Source organism: Boleophthalmus pectinirostris, unplaced genomic scaffold (genome assembly GCF_026225935.1).
Source record: "Boleophthalmus pectinirostris isolate CB_2022bp ecotype Guang Dong unplaced genomic scaffold, ASM2622593v1 HiC_scaffold_8, whole genome shotgun sequence".
NCBI classification, from domain to species: domain Eukaryota; kingdom Metazoa; phylum Chordata; class Actinopteri; order Gobiiformes; family Gobiidae; genus Boleophthalmus; species Boleophthalmus pectinirostris.
This window is the reverse complement of record NW_026571515.1, coordinates 24,467,016-24,486,216: the sequence shown is the minus strand read 5'-3', so window position 1 is coordinate 24,486,216 and position 19,201 is coordinate 24,467,016. Positions and strand designations below refer to the sequence as shown.

The following is a 19,201-nucleotide window of genomic DNA, read 5'->3' as shown; positions in this document are numbered from 1 at the left end:
CTTCTGAACATATATAGAAATATGGAAGATAACAGAGGTGGGGACTTGCAAGTCATGACTTGGATTCGAGTCAGACTTGAGTCACTATTTTTAGGACTTGAGTCTTGACTTGGACTTGACTTTGATGCTTCTCCTAAAAATATGTTTTTGGAAAATATTTTTCTCTTTACAGTTGATATTCTCACTTCTCTACTGTATTTGTTACTTTGGATGTAACCGTGAGATGGTAATACAGTAATACACAGTACACAATACAGTACCTTTCATTTCAGTGCAGGCTACACGACAAAATAACAGTTTTAAATCTGAATTCTCTTCTGACCGTAATAATTCACACTAAGATCTTGTCAAGATATTTAAAAAGAAAAAGCTGCATTTGTACAACTCAACTTATATAAATACTCACGTATAAATATACCACCTTTTTAAGTACAATTTAGCTTAAAAGTCATATAAATTGCAAAAATCTAAGCTATATTTGGTACTTTGGTTTAAAGACTTGAAATGACTTGAAGCTCAAAGCAGACGACTTGGCCTTGACTTGGCCTTATGAGCCAGTGACTTGAGACTCAACTTGTACTTGCCTGTCTTTGCTTCTTCAGCTTGGATGAGCTGTGAAATGTCTTCAACCAAACTAACTTTTGTACAGTTGACAAACTGAATTTTTTCCTCATCATGGATTCTACCTGGATGACTGAGGGATTCTTCACACTCTAATATTTTAACTAAAAAGTCGTAAGTAAGAAAACTCAAGCTAACACTCCACATTTGGCCAAAAAAAATGATCTCATTCATGCAGATATTACAAACCAACACCATACATACATACTATGTGACGGTTATGTAATGTGTTTGGAAATTACAAGTCTGGACTACCTCTTATGTTTCAGTGACAGCATGGCTGTTGCGTGTGTATGTGTGTGTGTGTATAAGTGTGTCCTTTTGCACATAGCTTCTATTCTACTCTTTGATGCTAAGCTTGCTCCTTCATTAAACCCAGTCCTGAAGCTCTTTGTGAATACGTAACTAACATCAACACTAATTGCAATTCCAGTAAAAATCACCAGTGCTCTTTGAAGCTGGTGTCATTGTTTTGGAGATAAGATGAAAGCTAAACGTCCCACTCAAAGTGAATTTGACCCAGTGTACCAGAACTGGGCAGCTGATCTAACTGCTTCATACCATCCTTATCTGCAGCTATCTGATAAAGTGGAGATTCAAAATGTAGTGGGGTGGTTATGGCAAACGTGGAGTCCAGTCGTGACCTTGAAATCAACAAGCACAAGATTTTAAGTTTGTTTGTAAAATATGTGGCCTTGCATGATGTCTGGAACAAATATAGATTCAGAAATAAGATTAAATAGTAAAACAATGAAATAAGCAAAATACATAAATATGGGTTGTCAATTGTGAAATAAACACAAGTGAAATGTGTTTACAATGCCTGATATGGGTTGAACTGCACTGACCTCTAGGAGCAAATTTATTGAATGTATATATGAATGTTTTATAGACCTTATTCTGGAAGTTGCCACAGACACCGTAATTTTTACTATATCATCATTACAGTTGTATGATTTTGCACAGAGTTGCTGATCTCAACAGCAAATAAGTTATATAGAGACTACACATCAGTTTTCAAGTTACCCAAAGAAAGGTGGCATTTTTGACATTTTACAGAAATCAATCTTCTTAATGTATTGTATTTTTCAGACTATAAGGCACTCTTAAAATCCTTTAATTTTCTCAAAAATCAACAGTGTGCCTTATGTATTAATTTTGGTTGTGTTTACTGACCTTGAACTGATTTTATGTGGTACGCGGCACTCAAAAATCGGTCAAAATGTTTTAGTATGACTTTGGTGAGCTACGAAATTGCACCGCTTGATGAATTGTCGGAGCATTGCGGCTACCGTAGTCAGGAGCATCGTGGAGTAAAGGTAAAGTATGGATCTGCATCAGTATTTATGACATCAATGAAATGCTACAGAGAATATATGTCCATTCATATATATGGACTATGCTATGACCTACAGACTTATGATCTCAATAATATCTCTCAGTTTCACATGAACCATCTCCAGCGCAATAGAAGCACAGTATACACTCACCATCAGCAGCACATCCTCTGTTGCAGAAAGAACACTCATATTCCACTGAGTTCTGTCCTGTTCTGTTCTGTGCACAAGGAACAAGCTGTTTTATTCAGCGCTTACAGTTCATGCAAATTAGCCATGTGGCTTTAAGTTTTGTTTTTATAAAACACATTATTACTCAGTGTATATTTAAGTCCTCCTCATAGGAAATAAAAAACAAACTTAAATTGTCCACCAACATTCACATTCATAGTACACATTCAACAAGACAGGGAGGCAAATGCCGGGCGAATTACGCCACAATCTGCTAGTGGATTGTGGATGCCTGGGCTAAATTATAAGTCTCAAGTGTTGTCGGTTTGTTTTCCTTAATGCGCCATATAATCCGGTCTGCTTCTTGTATGAAAATAGACAAGAAAATTCAACATTACTGATATTGCGCCTTACAATCTGGAGTACCTAATAGTCTGAAAAATATGGTAATATTTAAAGATTTTTCACTAGTTCTCAATTGAAAAGAATGGGCATTTTTGAAAGGAACAGCCACTCACAAGTGGTATTTTTAGGTAATAAAAATAATAGTAACTGAATAAATACATGATAAAAAATTTAAATCCATACTCCACATTCCAGGCAAAGCAAGATCATCTCCAATGAACCAACCAAGTGCTAACCCCCACCAGAAGCCTATACTGTGAAAGATTAGAGTTTAAATCCAGGGATAGTCTACATAATTACCATTGTGAGATAGAGCGGGAGCCACTTGTCTAATCTCAAATGCTGTAATCTTTGACATTTCTTCTATTTCGTGTATTTTTCACATGCCACGTATTGTATGCTTAATCCAGGATAATAATTGTAATATTTTTAAACAAACATAAAATGTAATGTTTTTTTGATAGTCACGACACTCTGCAGAACAAACTACATAAATGCGAGTGTGAGTGCAGCGTTTGTACAGCTAATACCACGTTATTCTTTTATCACTGTGCTGCAATGATGGAACTGCCTGCTTACACGCACCTGAACTTGGACATAACACATAACTTTGATACACCACCTTGATTTAATTACCTGAATAGAATATTTTACACCGTCTGAAGAATGCGTGTGTTGCGAGTGTCCAATGTTGTCTTGTCTGTCAATCTCACTCATTTAACCTAATCCTGGAGATGACAGGCTCAATCCTCTCTGTCAACCTGTGCCTTTACAAGTGCACTCAGCCAAGACCCTGGGTTTAGCAGGCGAGCACTCTCTCTGTCCCCCCACACGCCCATACACATGCATACAACCTGCACACTCATCAGCTCACACCAAAGCCAGCCACCAGGAGAAGAAAGCATTTTTACTTGGCAAGAAAAGCAAACAAGTATGTGCTCCTGTATACACGTGTGACACTGTATGACAAACACAAAGGAAGAGTCAGTCAAGCACCACTTCCTGAATTTAGCAAAGAGCTTACAGTGACCATTGTAGAGCAAACCACACAAATATCCACAGACATTCATTACGCTGTTGACCACCCCCGAATCCCCCGCACCCTCTCATCCCTTCCTATTTTTCTTTTGCCAAAAAGGAATCCGAGAAATGCCCTCAAAACATCTTTCAGCAGTTGTTAATATTGTTTCTGCTTATGATAAAGTCATGGTATGTTACCTCAATCACCCTCCCACACAGATCTGCACAATCACACAGAGGGCATCATGCATGTGGCCATACAAACAGAAAGTCCCCCATCTGTGCAACCTCAAGAGTCAGAAAATTTGAATTTCTTACATGAATCCAAGATAAACAAAACCTAATCGTTCCATGACTTTTTCCTGTATCGATTAAAACATAATGTGTGTGTTTAATAGCTGGATAAGGGAAAGCAGAGCTGGTAAAGCTAACACAACAGCTGACATCACTGATAAGGCCAAGGCTGGCTCTGATCTGTGCTCTGATCTGTGCTCTGTGTGGGACTGGACTCACCATTTGGCTGCAGACACTGCACTGGCAGGGCCTTAGCTGATCTGGCAAAGCCCTGTGAGGCCTGCTGTGGAGAGAAGTATGCTCTCAGTAGGTGGTTTCTATGTTTAATACACTCTAAAAGCTCCCATTAGATCAATGGGGCCTATCGGTATGGAAGAGAGCTAACTTGTAACTTTAGAAAGCCCTCTGTAGTACAGCTCAGTTATGAAGGAGTGAGTGAAAAAGCCTGTCCAGAGGCTGAGAGGGGCTTATTATGGACGCCTGCTCAAGTCTACCTGGCTTTAGGTTATCATAAAGTACTTTTTGGATGCATTAGGGGCCCATTCGTTTCCTTTGAAAAATAATCACAATTACAGCCATCAAAACAACAATTTTATTATTTTGAGAGGAGCAGATCAGAGGTTTTAAAAACATGTGCCGTATGTGTTATGTCTTACGAGTGCACTTAAACAAACCATGAGCAAACATGGTAAGATTTGATCTTAAGACTGAGTGCATCACAGCGGCTTCAAGAAAAGACAATGGTCCTTTGATAAGAGGATACTTTGTCATACGTTTTCAGGTGTGGTCTTTTGTGTAAACATACTGCTGTGGTTTCTCTGAAAGTGACACACACATTCATAGACACAGACAAACATACACACAAACAAATTATGACTGAGCCTTGTTATTACCAAGTCATCAGCGTAAGCTTGAATGGAATGCCTGCTGTGCAGCTCACCAAAGCCAGACACAAAGCTCAGCGTTACAACAGCCAGACGCATACACCTGACACACACTGTGTGAGAGAAATAACTATGTATATAAGTAATTAGAAGGCAAAACACAGCAAACATATGTTTGGGTCTTGTTCTCCAGCCTGCACTTGTGCTCATTTGCAGTGCGGTGCAGGCTGAAGCTAGGCCTCTGCTAAACACATGTCTGAGGAGCTGTGCAGATCAACACTTCGAGCATACAGTTGGCTGCACAACAGTAAAGGGAGAAAGATCACAAAACACTTTGACTGATAAGTGATTTGCTGTTTGATTCCTGGACACTGTTTCAGGCTGACTCAAACATATGTCAACACATATGCTGCTGTTCATGCCAGCAGACTAGCTTTATTGGCTGGGAGCTTGTACTAATTAGGAGCGATTTCTCACAGCTATGGGCTATGTGTCACATTTTTTGTGCCTGTTTGCGAATTCCTTCCTAGAAAATGCAAACAAATAAGATGACTTACTTAATGCTTATAGCTACAAAACATCCCTTTAAAACACAGATGTCATAACAAGCCTGAGAATCGCACTCAGAAAGCAGTCCTAACTTACCTGTTACTCAGTATTGCTTCACATATTTCTATGGACGGCATAATTCATCGAGTCAGTGATGAAGGAGAGAATTAAAGTTACAGAGGGCTATGAAGAATGCAGTGGAGCGAGAGAGGGGAGAAATTAAAATGAAAAGCAGAGGAGAGAGACAGATTGCACTGACTGTGGTATGCCATCTTTATGATCTGTCTGTGAGAGAGCTAGTGAAATTGAACTCAGGTGTAGGCTGATGCAGAGAAAGCCATTTCCCCATTAGGGCCCGGGAATCTCACATAAACAAATTACACAAATACATTCTTTATATGAGCGGGCTGCGTTTGGTCCCAGTGTGCAGTGAAACCGGAGAGGGTCCATGTTTATGTGTGTGACAGTGTGTTTACATTGACTGCCCTCACATCACTACAGCAGCTCAGAGCGCTCCACTGCTGTCACACTACCTGTCCAAGGCTTATGGGGAACATGTGCGCACTTTCTCCATGTGTATATGGGAGCAACAAGTGCAAAACAGATATACAGACTCTTTGAGATTTAGAATTATCCCTGCTTAGTCATTGGTAAATGTAACAAAATAATATTTGTTTTGTCCCAGGAAAGATATATTGGATTAGTTTCTAATGGGTAAACTTCCTCTGCAAACCAGGAAATGGGCTGTTAGCATGCTAGTTGTTGCTAGCATTACTGTAGTGACAAAACTCTGGCCTGTCCTCTGAAATTTGTAATCATTAGGATTGCATCTAATAATAAATCCAATAAAAGGGCAAAGCATGAGTGAGTAAAGAAGAAACTGTGGAACAGGTCATTATTGGTGTGGTGACTCAGAGCAGTGTGAATGAATGTAAAGTGTTTTCTGTTGACATAACTTCTGTTTCCCTTTGGGACAATAATAAGTTCAAAGTTGAAAATATGTCAAGTTTGACTTCTGCACTGCAAGAAAAAATATTCCAGCTAAAGAAATCTTGATCAACCCTAAATCAAGATATGAAGATGGGTCTCGAGGAGTAGCCTTCGTTTGCTGGGTACTCCTGACAGGTTTCCCCAGCAGCACTGAAGGATGGGTCAAATGCAGAATATAATAAATCACTGTATCTTGCATTGCAAGATAAAGCCAGTGTTTCAGTGGTTGAGCATGCTTTCCTGGTACTTCTGTGTTTATACATGTGTTTGAACATGTCAAATCTTGCAGGATTTGTAATTTACTTTATGACACCTGGATTACAAGATTTGTTCAGTAAAATCATTTGAACAGACATATCCTATATACATTTGTAGTCAGAATAGGGCTCATATTAGATAAATGAACTCTTCAAACATGATGCTGCAGACTAATCTCCAATCTTGTTCAGGAGGAATGCTGATGTAGCTGGCTGCCCCATACTCCTGCCCGCACGTTTCCTGTCCCACCCGCTGTTTGCCACAGTGAGCGAGTACATTTCTTCATGCCAGTTCTGGTCTGACCGCAGCATAATACAACCACAGTTTTCACATACTAGTCACAGCGCAGAAATGTAAGGTCTCCAGCAGAGCATATTTACAGGGTTGGTGTTACAAATTCAACGTGGGTCCGTACACCAATAAGACAGCTTTATACCAGTCTCAAAGAATACGTTTAGTCCTCCGTGGAAAGTATAATATTTTCAGAAATCAAACTTAAAGCTATAGCTACAATCATCCTTTGCATTCCTGATTCAGTGTGTGAGCACCTCCAGACTCAGGTGCAGAGGGAGGGGGACCACCCAGCACAGCAGATAATCCCATGGCTGCAGGGCTGGTACACACCCTCACGAGCTGTAGGCCACTCCTGTTAGGATACTGCACCGGAGCGAATGTACAATGGGACCTATTGATGACTGGTGTTAACTTTGATCCAGATAAAGCCTAAGACTGTATAAGAGGAACTGATCATAAAACCACATTTTAACTCTACTTCAAGGATTCTTAGAGTAAATAGTTTTGTAACAAGTGAGGAATGTAGTCACTTCTGTAGAGACAGGTATTACTGAACAAGCGCTGGTTGATGGTTTTACTGTATACACTACGCTAACATTCTTGTTCCTATTATATTGGTGGTTACGTACCTTCAAATTAACTACTGTAAAGTAAAGTCAGGGTTCCCACTCTTTTTCAGTGACAAAATTTCAAAACTTTTCCATGACCTAAAGTGAATTTACCATGACTTTACAGCACCGTACATGTGCAAAATTTATCATACTTTTAGGGCTAAATATGAAATGTTAACCCTTTCCACTCACCTTATGGTTTGGTATTATAGTTTTTTAACATTCAAAATACTGTTGGTGCATTTATTGTCATCTCTTTTAAACAAAAGGTGCATACATTCGAAAATAATCATACTAGCCTAATGAGAACTTAACAGAACACTGTAATTGTGTGAAAGAGATATTAAAATTCCATGACTTCTTCAAAACTTTCATTGAATTTACAAAATTCCATGACTTTTCCAGACCTGGAAAATGACATGTGCAATTTCCATGACTCTACCAGGATTTCCCTGACCATGGGAACCCAGTATTATGCAAAACTAAGCTTTTAACTATGTTATGACTGTGTTTACTCAGAGTTGTATTTTGATTTATTCGTGCGTGTTTGAGTAATCCAGCATTTGATGCTTGAGTGCTCAGGATATTTCTGTTTCCACCAAACCCCTATCCCCGCCCACAATAATGTACTTTGTTGCAATTACTAGAAAAATTTAGACTCCAGGTCATAAATGTAGTATTCTATAATGTTCAGTAGTCACTTTTAAAAAATAAAAATGTGCTGCTTGTGCCATTATGAAAAGGTGGGCCTTTTGGGTGCAATGGACCTGTTCCTGTTATTAAACATGTTCAGTATTATAGTTTATTATGATATACTAATGATGTAATTATTCAATGGTAAGTACTAGAAAAACTATATTAACTATATCAAAATAAAAGCTCTATGCCTAGAAATAGTAAGAAACAGAAAACAATATCAGATATTGCATTACAGTGCTTGTGCCAGTTTCAAGCCTGGAGAAAAGAGTATGCTCTGTTTTCCTTAGACAGAAACTATGAAGAAAATGCATGTGGACGGAAGCCAACAATACACACAAAGTTTACCCCTCACAACATTATTTTTACCCCAAAACTCATTAATTGTCTGTTGTAATAAAAAATAACCTTATGAATCTGGATGCGTATCCGGAGAACAGAGCAGCCTACTCACTGCTGGTTTTGCTTTAGTCCGTCAAACACACTCACATCAAACACACAGCCAGTGGCACTCAACAAGACACTGAGATGGAGAGAGAGCACCAGAAGAAAAGAAACAGACAAATCAAGAGTCACCGTTGAAGATCCGCTGATTCAAAGTAACCCCCAAAGTGGAGGCCCAGGGATAAACAACCAATCAGAGAAGGATCGCTGTCTAACCCAATCAGAACACATTCCAATACGAATCCTCTCCAGACCCAGAAAACCCCTAGAGTCAGGATTTGAAAAAGACGTTTGCATTCAGTTGGTGTGACCCAAATACAGCAGCTTCTTCAGAGGTCCTGACCGTGGCCCTTTAGCACAAGAAAAGCCAAAAAAGCTGTCTTCACTCACAGATAGAATGGGCGTCTGAGTATCGATGAAGAGGAAAGAAGCAAAGCAAAGAATCATGTTTATAGAAAAATGACAATAGGATACGTTTAATGTTGAGTAGAGAAGAAGAATCGAGTGAGAATACTTTGCGTACAGGATGATATCAGGCATATCCTGGACTATGCTTTTGTTTTTAAAGAAAATAAAGTAGCTCAATATCAAAACATGATGTCTTATTCTAATGCAACAATAAAATAATAATAATAATAATAATAAAAACTTTATCTGCATGAATATTTAATTTTAGCTCAATTGGTCAGAATTGGATGAGACCTTACTGTACTTTAGTGGTAATCATGGAACTACCAGTGAAAACCTGCACATACACAAAGTAAACATTCAATTTCCATACAGAAATACTTATTCCACTGTGTTAATTAAGTAAAGCTTAACAGGGACTGAATCGCAAAAGGATGCCAGTGTGTAAGAAAACCGCTTTCTGAAAAAGACAAGCCCTTATTGGTCTAGAGCAAAAAAAAAAAAAGCATTACAAGTTAGGAGCAGAGAACACAGGGACAGGAGTGTGAGAGAGAGCACCTCACACCAGCTACACTTGTGTTACAACAGCTCCTGTGTGTATGTGTGTGTGTGCCCGCTGTGCGTCCATGCTGCCTGTAGATCCCCTTTTGGCTGTGGCTCTGTAAACTAAGGAGGGTCTTACATGGACTATAATCCTTTGCTGAATGTCATCTTACAGGTGTGGTTTTTCGCAGGCCTCAGATAATGTGCAGGTCTCACTGCTCTTATGAGAGTATGATGTGGCGTGGAGAAATGAACGTGACTGTGAAGGTCATTGGTTTGATGTGAGGATTATGTACAGTAGGCAGAATGTGACTGACACAGGGCAGTTCCAGTGCTAATCTGGTTGTCTGGACTGATCTAATGACAGAGGCACTGCACGGGGAATAAAACTATAAGGTTTCACTGGAGAATTCAGTCGGAAGGAAGCACTGGACAAGCATTTTGATCAAAGTAGTGCTTTACATATACAGAATATAAACTTTTGCCTTTGTTTACAACTTTGGAATTTGTGTGAGATCTGAGGGCACAAACCAATAATTTTTGATACAGTCAGATTCCCTCTGGTTTAGGTTGACCAAAGGCTCAGCAATAATGTACTGGGTGAGTTTTTTTTTTTTTTTTTTCATGACACAGTAAAGGTACAACAATTGAATTTGCTTTTTCAGAACAAGTGAAGGACGCATGGTGACTGAGTGACTAGCACAGGCATCTCTGTACAGAGTCTGGGTGTGTTTCCTCCCGGGCCTCTGGTTTCCCCCATGAACCAAAAACATACACCATAGATACAAACCTACACCTAAGATGTTCCCAACCAAGCCTAGCTCCAGTTCTGGAGATGGTCCCTGAGCGCTGTAGCAGTAGCAGACTGTTGACAGGTTGCAGCGGCACTTGTTGAAGGATGGGTCAAATGCAAATAATTAATTTTGCTCACGAGTGATCAATAAAGTATTCCATAACCAGATAAACAAACTGTGGTAGGTGCTGACAAAACAAGACACAACTGTAATTTCACTTTGAGAATAAATACATGTGAGCTGAACAGACTGCATGTTGGCTCATGGACCGATTTAACTGTAAAATCCAGTGATTTTTAGATACCTTTGTTGACCTACTTCTTTTGTTGCAACTTTGTTTTTTTGACGTGTCAAAGCTTCAGAGGTAGATGTTTATTTTTAAAACATCCTTTAAGTCATTTAACAAGTTGGGTTAATAAGAACCCTGTAGCAGTAGGTCAATGTGCCAAACTTTGAACAAATGCATCAACAACCACATTTTCTATCGACAGTTGGATGGCATCAGATCTGTTGAGTGTAAGGAAAACATCTTCTTGGATGAACTGTTTTGACAAATAGCTCAGTTCTATTTGTTGACTTTATAAACTTGTTTTTTTACAAGCTCTCTGGAAGCACTGATGTTTGCTAGCGTGAGACATAAAGTGCGACCTAGTGTTATACAAGGCCTAATTAGTGACTCCTAATGTTGACTGGCAGTTCAAAGATGGTTATTGAAAGGCTGGTGTTGCAATATTGACCTGAACAAGAGTAAACAGGATTTTATTATTCTTCAAAACTCAAGATTTTTTGCCAAGGAAATAAACAACATAATTTCACAATTCAGTCACTACCATTAAACTAAAATCAATATTTTTTTTTTGACCATCTAAGTTGGATTCATATTTTATCTGCATCAAAGAAAATCCTCAATACTTGTTTTTACTGTGCAATGTAATTCTCTAAAGTGCACATACAAAATCCAAGTACTATTGTTTTGTTATGTTTCCAATTAGAGATTGTTTTTTTGTTCATGGCCGATGCCGATAGAGACGGTTTATAATCCAGAGAACTTGATGGTCGATAAACTCTGCCGATATTTTTTGGGAGCTATGAAGGGCTGGTAATTTTTCCCAAATGATCTAATTTGAATTTGGTACAAACTCATCCACAACCCTGTTTTAGCACAAACTGTAGTAATTTTTGCAGTACCCTCTAAAATGTACTAAAGCTATACGTGTAGACTACTTTCTAAGCATAGTTGAAACCCGTTGGCATGACCACCATTAAATACACTGCAAATCAGAGTGCCTCTGCCATCCCTCTTTATCTCTACAAGAATCCAAGCCCCCTGGTCCGATGAGCACCTGTTTTTGTACGTTTGGATCCAGTGCAGCACTCCAATACTGCTATTTTTATAAAGCTTTATGTGTATTTAGCTGCCGGTGGGCCAAACTAAATATCAGCCTCTGCTGGAGATTTAAGGCCGACACAAAAAGTGCAAATATGGGCCCAATATATCAGCTAACTGATATATCATTCAGTCTCTTTTTTCAATCTATTTTAGTAATCAAATAATCCTTTTCCTTATTTATACACAAACTTGAATACATACCAAGTGTGACAGTTTGTATGGAAAAAAAATATATATATACATATATATATATATACAGTATATAAAATGAAAATGTCCTCAAGTGGCATCTTTTAGTTTCATCTTAGTAAAATTGTGTAAAAATTCTCCTCTTCATGGATATTTCGCTATCCTAGTAACTAAACAATTACGGGAAAGAAAGAAAGATCTGCAGGATGAAGCAATTATCAACATAAGCTTTAGTTGCAGCAGACTTGAGTCCAAAGCACAAGTGACTTGTTGAAATGATCACTGTGAGAGCTCATCTCCCATAACCATAACTTACAGCAAGAGAAGACTGCGCAAAATAAAATATTTAGAGATAATACAGTGTGCTTCTCTTTCACCCCTCTCTAAATCCCTGTACCTCCCACCATCACTGAGGGCCTTTGTGGATGTGAGACTTTCTCTTTGGTTTGTAATCCATCCTGAACAGGGATAGGACGGGCTGAGCGCTCCATTCACACTGAAGCCTCAGCTCCAGGCTTAAGCCAAACATGCGGCTGTGTCTTCCCAGGTGCAAGTGTCTCCTCGGGGGAAGACCTTTGTGTGCTGCCATCTCCATAATCTCACAAAACACTGCTATAATCCTGTCAGGATCACTATATATATGTCTTTTACCTCTTGCACTCACCTACACATCCTGGAGGAGGAGAGCAAATCATTTAATCTTTTGGTCCTATCACTGAGCTGTTTTTATAATATCTATTCTGTGTGTTTGTGCGGCGTAATGTAAAGATCAGTATCAAGAAGGAAAAAGTGAAAAATATGAACAGATTTATGGAGCTTTTTTTTTTTTTTTGCAAAGAAAGGAGTTTACAGACTTGAATGAATTACACCTGGCATGTTGAGACAGAAAGGGGAGGACAAGATGGTTCACAAAACTATTTCAGCCTATGGACATCCACCACCCTGGAATGTGTGAAGGAAATAGTGTGAAAATGATTACAATGTTCATATCATTATCAGACCAGGGCAAAGTCAGATAAGGTATAGCAGAGAAGAGAAGTTAATGTGGTGAAACCAGACCTCCACAAAGGCATTTCAGTTTTGCTTCGGGCAATAGTGCTTTTTTAAAAAAAAAAAAATTAGAAAATATATTTTAGTGTTTTACTAGTTTTTATGTTACTTCGACAAAATGTCTTTGGTAAGGTAATTAGTGTAGAGCTATTTCATAATGCTTTTGACATGTGCTGCTGACCTCTTGGCCAGGTCATCCTTGTAAAAGAGTTCTCAGTCTCAGCACTGGTTTTCAACAAGAGTTTTGTGTGTCCTTTGGCCACTCCTAAATCTGAAGCAAATTGTATTATTATTATTATTATTATTATTATTATTTTACCTCTCAATGACCTCAGAGAAATCTAAGTACTTTTATGTTTGAAAAAAAAAAAAAAAAAAAAATCACGCATTTCATAATCATGCACGGGATAATTGTCAACTATGTTACATAACTAGGGTTTTACAGGTGCAGTTAGATGGTATTGTATGTGGTGCCTAATTAGGATTTAATTCCATAAAATGAGAGCAAACATGCACATTCTTCTTGCATGATTTAACACTGATGAAGAAGACCTGATACCTGTAATCTTCACACTCAATAATTAAGTCCCTTTACATTGCAGCTTTGCACGAGCAGCATGTGTGTGGGGCCTTGTTAGCGTCTGTAATGAGTGTGTGGTGGGTGGAGTCAGGGGGCTTACTCAGACAACAGCCCTATGATCCGTGCATCAGGAGTCTACACTGTGATATCCTTCAGACAACTTCAAGGAAACCACAGAAGAAGCAAGAACTAACCTGCCTGACTCTCACCACAGTACTCTTCGTTACATCCTCCCTTCTCCTCTTCCTCCCCCTCTGCCGCTCTGGGTCCTGTCTATCTTTGCACGAGGACAATGACAAAGCAACTTCATCGGATTCATTTAGTTACACACTTGAAAAGTATCATGTGTGCCTCTAACAACAGTGTTTATGGTCAACTGACAAACAATGCAACAAGCAAAATATGACACATCCTCTCTGCTTGTATAGGCAGATGAGAGGATTGGGAGAGACACGAATGCAATTTCTCACCTGTTCACACGTGAACATGTACAACCTTATCTTGCATTCAAACTGCATATTGGAAAAAAAAAACTGTCTGGTGTGAACAGATTGCCCTGAAATTTATTTTATTTTAAATCTTAAATCTATCTATCTGAACTTTGTAATGTAAAAGTGCTATGTAAGCACATATTTTCTTCCACTGCACTTAAATTGAGGCTTTGTGAAAGTAAGTAATGTACATTTAATACTCTGTACAGAATTAATACAATGAGTCTCTAAATCACATTTTCAACATAAACACGACTTCTGATTTCTGGCTGTGTTGAGGTGTTACAGTGTTATTGACTTCTCTCCATGCATGTATAACCTTGTGGTATAACCTTTGACCCCACAGTCTGATGATGCTGACAGCTAAACTGAAGGATGGCTTTGGTCAGACACCTTGTGTGACCTCAGTGCAGCGCTTCATTGATCTCCAAAGAGCTTCAGCGTGACCTTGTTCAAACATACGTGAGAGGAGTCCCATGGGTAAACATACAGGGAGAGTATTGATAAACCAGTGCCAAGGGTCTAGTAACAGGGGCACTCACTTTTTACACTTAATTATACTTACTTGTATCTTCTTTTTGTTTAGTATATGTATTTTGACAAAATGTATGTCTGTATGCCTAAAGCAATTAGGGTGGTGCAACTAAGCATATTTGAATCCTGTTCACTTTTTCCAATGCAACAACTTACAAAAATGGTAAAAAATATAAATAAATAAATAAAATTAACAATATTCATTTGGGGATTTTAAATGAATCATCACAAAGCATTATATTAAAATAATATAATTAAGTAGCTCTATAGAAATGAGCATTTTTATTGTCAGGTCAGGTCCTGTTCAGATGATGTCTGATAATATAGTGGCTATGGGCAATGAGTCAGAAGCAGAACTAAACCAACAAGGCACAAGGCACATTACCGACATTATAACTTAGCAAAATACATAAGCAGCTGAGATATCTGATGTTCTCTTGTGAGAATCTAATGCTACCAGGGAAAAAAACAACTCTGCTATTTGTATATTCAGCACAAACATGGCACAGGCAGAAGAATCCTGGGCACTCTACACTCCCAAATGCAAACATATTTCTGTCCCCCACTTGGAAAGCCTCTGAGCCTCTCCTTGCTTCATTCAGTACAAATAACTTCACGGTGGGATAAAAGCATAATGTTTCCAGAAAACCTCTTCCCCCTGAAATGCTCCTTTTGGCCTGGTGCACTCTGCGCTTCCCCCTCCACTTGTGCTCTCCAAAAGGACATTCTTATTTCATTAGAGGCGAGTCTGGGAGGCCAAGAGGGTAAACAAAACCTTAGTAATCAACAGCAGGACATATACACAACCACAAAGAGCCAATCAGAGCACAGCATCCGCCTGAACACAACCATAGCTAACCAGTCCAAGTCAACACCTGGACGTGCACCACTTGAACTTGCCAATTTCAACTCAGCACTTTGCTTTTATGGAGCGCAAAGTACAGCCTCCATTGGGAATCAAGGTTGTCCATAGGAAAGACCCAGGTTTTGGTCATGTAAGAGTGGGGCGCTAACATGGATAGGACAGGAAAAAAAGTAGGCTAGTTCTGGAGATCAAAATACAATTCAAGTAGCATGGTTAAAGGTCTTATATTACACCAAATTGACAATTGAGATCTTAAAGCCATGTTATAATCTTGTTACCTCTTCAAAAACTTACCTGAAGTTGTGTTTTGTTTCATTCACACATGTTTAAGGAATCTTAGTCGAAATCTGTCTACATCTCCAAAGCTCAAAATCCTCTCTTCCACCTTGTGATGCCATGTAGTGGTAGTTTTTAAGTTAACAGCTGCTTTAACCTTCAGATTAGTAGAGACTGGCAATTCCAGGGCACTGAGAGAAGAACCTGGCCTAAATATGCAGTGTGCATGTGTGTTTAACATGTGTGAATGAAACAAAACACAACTCCAGGACTGTTTGTGATGAGGAAACAACATTATAACATAGCTCAGAAAATAGCAAACCGAGTGTTTGCAGCTGAGTGTGAAGTGGCTGGGATGAAGATCACCTCCTCCAAATCCTAGGCCATGGTTCTCAACCAGAAAAAGGTGGCTTGCCTTCTCTGGGTGGGTGGAGAGTCCCTGCCTCAAGTGGAGGAGTTCAAGTATCTCGGGTCTTGTTCACAAGTGAGAGGAGGATGGAGTGTGAGATTGACAGGCAAATCAGTGCAGCATCTGCAGTGATGAGGTCACTCTGTTGGACTATTGTGAAGAGGGAGCTGAGCAGAAAGGCTCTTGATTTACCGCTAAATCTACATTCCTCCCCTCACCTATGGTCATGAGTTTTAGGTAATCTCTCCTGGACGCTTCACCCAGGGAAGACCCAGGACATGCTGGAGGAACTATGTCTCTCACCTTGGGGTCCCCCTGAAGGAGCTGGAGGAAGTGTCCAAGGTGAAGGAAGTATAGGAGTCCCTGCTTAGACTGCTGCCCCTGTGACCTGGGCCCCGGATAAGTGAAAGAAAATGGATGGATGGATCAGAAAATAGCATAATATCATGTAACATGTACCGTAATGTCATGTAGCCTATGTCAAATCTGTCAGATGGAGGCATTATGTTTTCAATAGTCTGGTAATTCATTAATATATGAAGACAGTTTCTAATTACAAGTTATTTTAATAAGATAACTGACATTGTTGGACAACTATTTCAGATATTCAAAATGACAGGCAGCTTGGATCCATTATTGTCAGTTCAACAGTGGCTGAGGTGGATGCCTGTTGGGCCCTGTGAATCAGCAATAGGAAGAGCAGCCCATAAGAGACACTTGCCCACAGACAGGGATTGTGGCCTATTTGTCTATCTGTGCTGTCATCTCTGTTTGTTCACATTAGGAGATCTCATTCAGGGACAGGATATAAGGCTTTGGTCAGGCTTTATTGCGCTGTAGCTACATACTGCTAAATAGCTCCCATCTGTTCCCCCATAGCGTCCGGCTAATAATGGCTAGCTGTGCTCACGTTTTACACCACCAGAATAACATGGGCGGATAGATGAGCAGCGCTGATATGGCTAGCCACAACACCACTTTGTGCTAAAGGCTAATGTCCCCGGCTTATTATATTAGATCTGGATAAGACGCACTAATACATGGCGACGGATACACACACGTGCGGTCGCTGTATCTGATTGGAGATAGTGGGCCAGTAGACTAGTCACTGGTCCAACTACCTTGAAGGAGTATACATTAATGAAGAGGAGGAAAGAAAAAAACTATGTGGAAGTGGAAAGAGAGACAGAGAAAGGGGGCAGTGTGGTCTGTTTCATTACGGTGAATCCTGACACTGCCGCATTCTCCGCACACATGGACCGGATTAGAGACAACTATATGTGGGGCACTTCAGCGCTCTCAAATGCTCTTTTACTTGCAAAAATGATGACTAAACGTGAACAAATTGATGTAATTGCTGCAAAAAAAACAAACTATTTGCTTACAAATTTGCATGAAGCCTACTAATCCTAAAAGCTGCATGAAGCCAGAGTGCACGACTCACTAAGTCATTGAGGTTAGAAGAAAAATCTGTTTGTGATGGTCCACCTGTGGATTACTGAGGGCAAGGAATGAGAATCATTGGAAACTATTAGTACCATTCAAACTGATTCTCTCTCTCTTTACAATTTGAAATGCACCAACACATGCATAGTTGTTCTCCACACTGTCTTTCCTTTATGCTATTTAAGGAATGCCTTGCTTTTTCCAGTTCTGATTCTATGCTGCAAATGTATGAATGAAAAGGTTTAAAGGTGTAACTTTTCTGGTGGATGGCCCCGTCAAATGCTTTTCTCCATGGAAATGTTAATGCTTTGTCTGGAATGTTTCAAAGTATGGCATTAAACCTATGTATCCTCATGCACTGCAAAAAACTACATCTAGCCAAGTTAAGATGACTTGAATTAAGAAAGTTTTATCATGATTTCAGTACTTGACAAGTAAAATTATCTGCCAGTGGAATAAGTTTTATTCTTAAAATACGAAAATACATCTTGCTACACTTTTTGCACTTAAAACAAGAAACAATCGAATGATGCTTGAATTAAGAAAAACACACTTAACCCATTGGTGATAATGTTGCCAAGTTGAATCTATTTAAATAAAGTAAAATTATCTTAACTTAAGTCATTTTAATTTACCTAGATTTTTAATTTTTTTTCCCAGTGTGGAGACCAAACCAGACCAAGTTATAGGTCAGATCTGTGGAGAGGCGACCCCACTCAGAATGCCTATTTTTCTAGGCATTTTTGAGCTATAAAACGACCTGTAATTGAATAAATGTAAGGTAGAGCTGTTTAATGTTATACTGTGGAACATTCCAGGCAGAGCAATGACAAATCCATAGAAACAAGCAGGTGATGGACCCTTAACCAAAAAGTTATGCAGTGCACCTTTAAATATAGGGGTGTCCAAAAATATCGAAATATCAATATTTACATCATTTTACATCATTTATTGTGATGATACAGTATAGATATCGTGGGCTGCTGTATCGAGTATTTTACAATAAAACAATACATTTAAGCAAAGGAACTTGTGATTCGATACATTGTGACAGCCCACGATATTATTGTGAGACTTTTGACGATACGTTATCACGATATTTCGGTTACGTTACATTACGTTCCCGTGTACTAAAACAATTATGTGTAAACGTGTGCTAAAACCTCAGAGTGCAGACAGAGAAATGCCCGCCTACACCCGCTGCTACACCAACCACATTTAGAGACCGATTGCTTCGGGCTATTGCTCCTTCCTATTTCTATGTACATGTGTGCATTCAAAAGCATCCTGAAAGTCAATGGGGGGCTCAATATAAACTCCCAAAACAGGAATTATGGTTTATGACTTCACATTCTTGATTTTATGCATTTTAAGCTTGCAGCCTAAGAAATCTTAACTGTTCTGTGTTCTATTGTAATTAGGTGCCCCACACACTGGCACCAGGGCGGAGAGGTGGAGTGCTAAAAGTTTACTACAGAAAAAGCAGGGCATGGACAGACAGAGTAGTTCATCTCTGGTTTTTCTCACTCTGTCGTTTTTATCACCACTGGGCCCCGAAACATGCTTTTTAGCCTGCTAAGTATGTACAGGTCTAGCAGTGCAGAGCATAGCCTTAAGACTATATGAACAAGAGGCCTGCCCATAAGCGCTCT

General features: G+C 39.3%; 1 protein-coding gene across 1 annotated transcript in view; it reads right to left on the bottom strand.

Annotated features, from left to right (window-relative positions):
• The window catches only part of LOC110164932 (ERC protein 2), a 149,591-nt gene that overhangs the window by 21,222 nt on the left and 109,168 nt on the right, over positions 1-19,201 (bottom strand). The gene's annotated exons all lie outside the window — the stretch shown is intronic.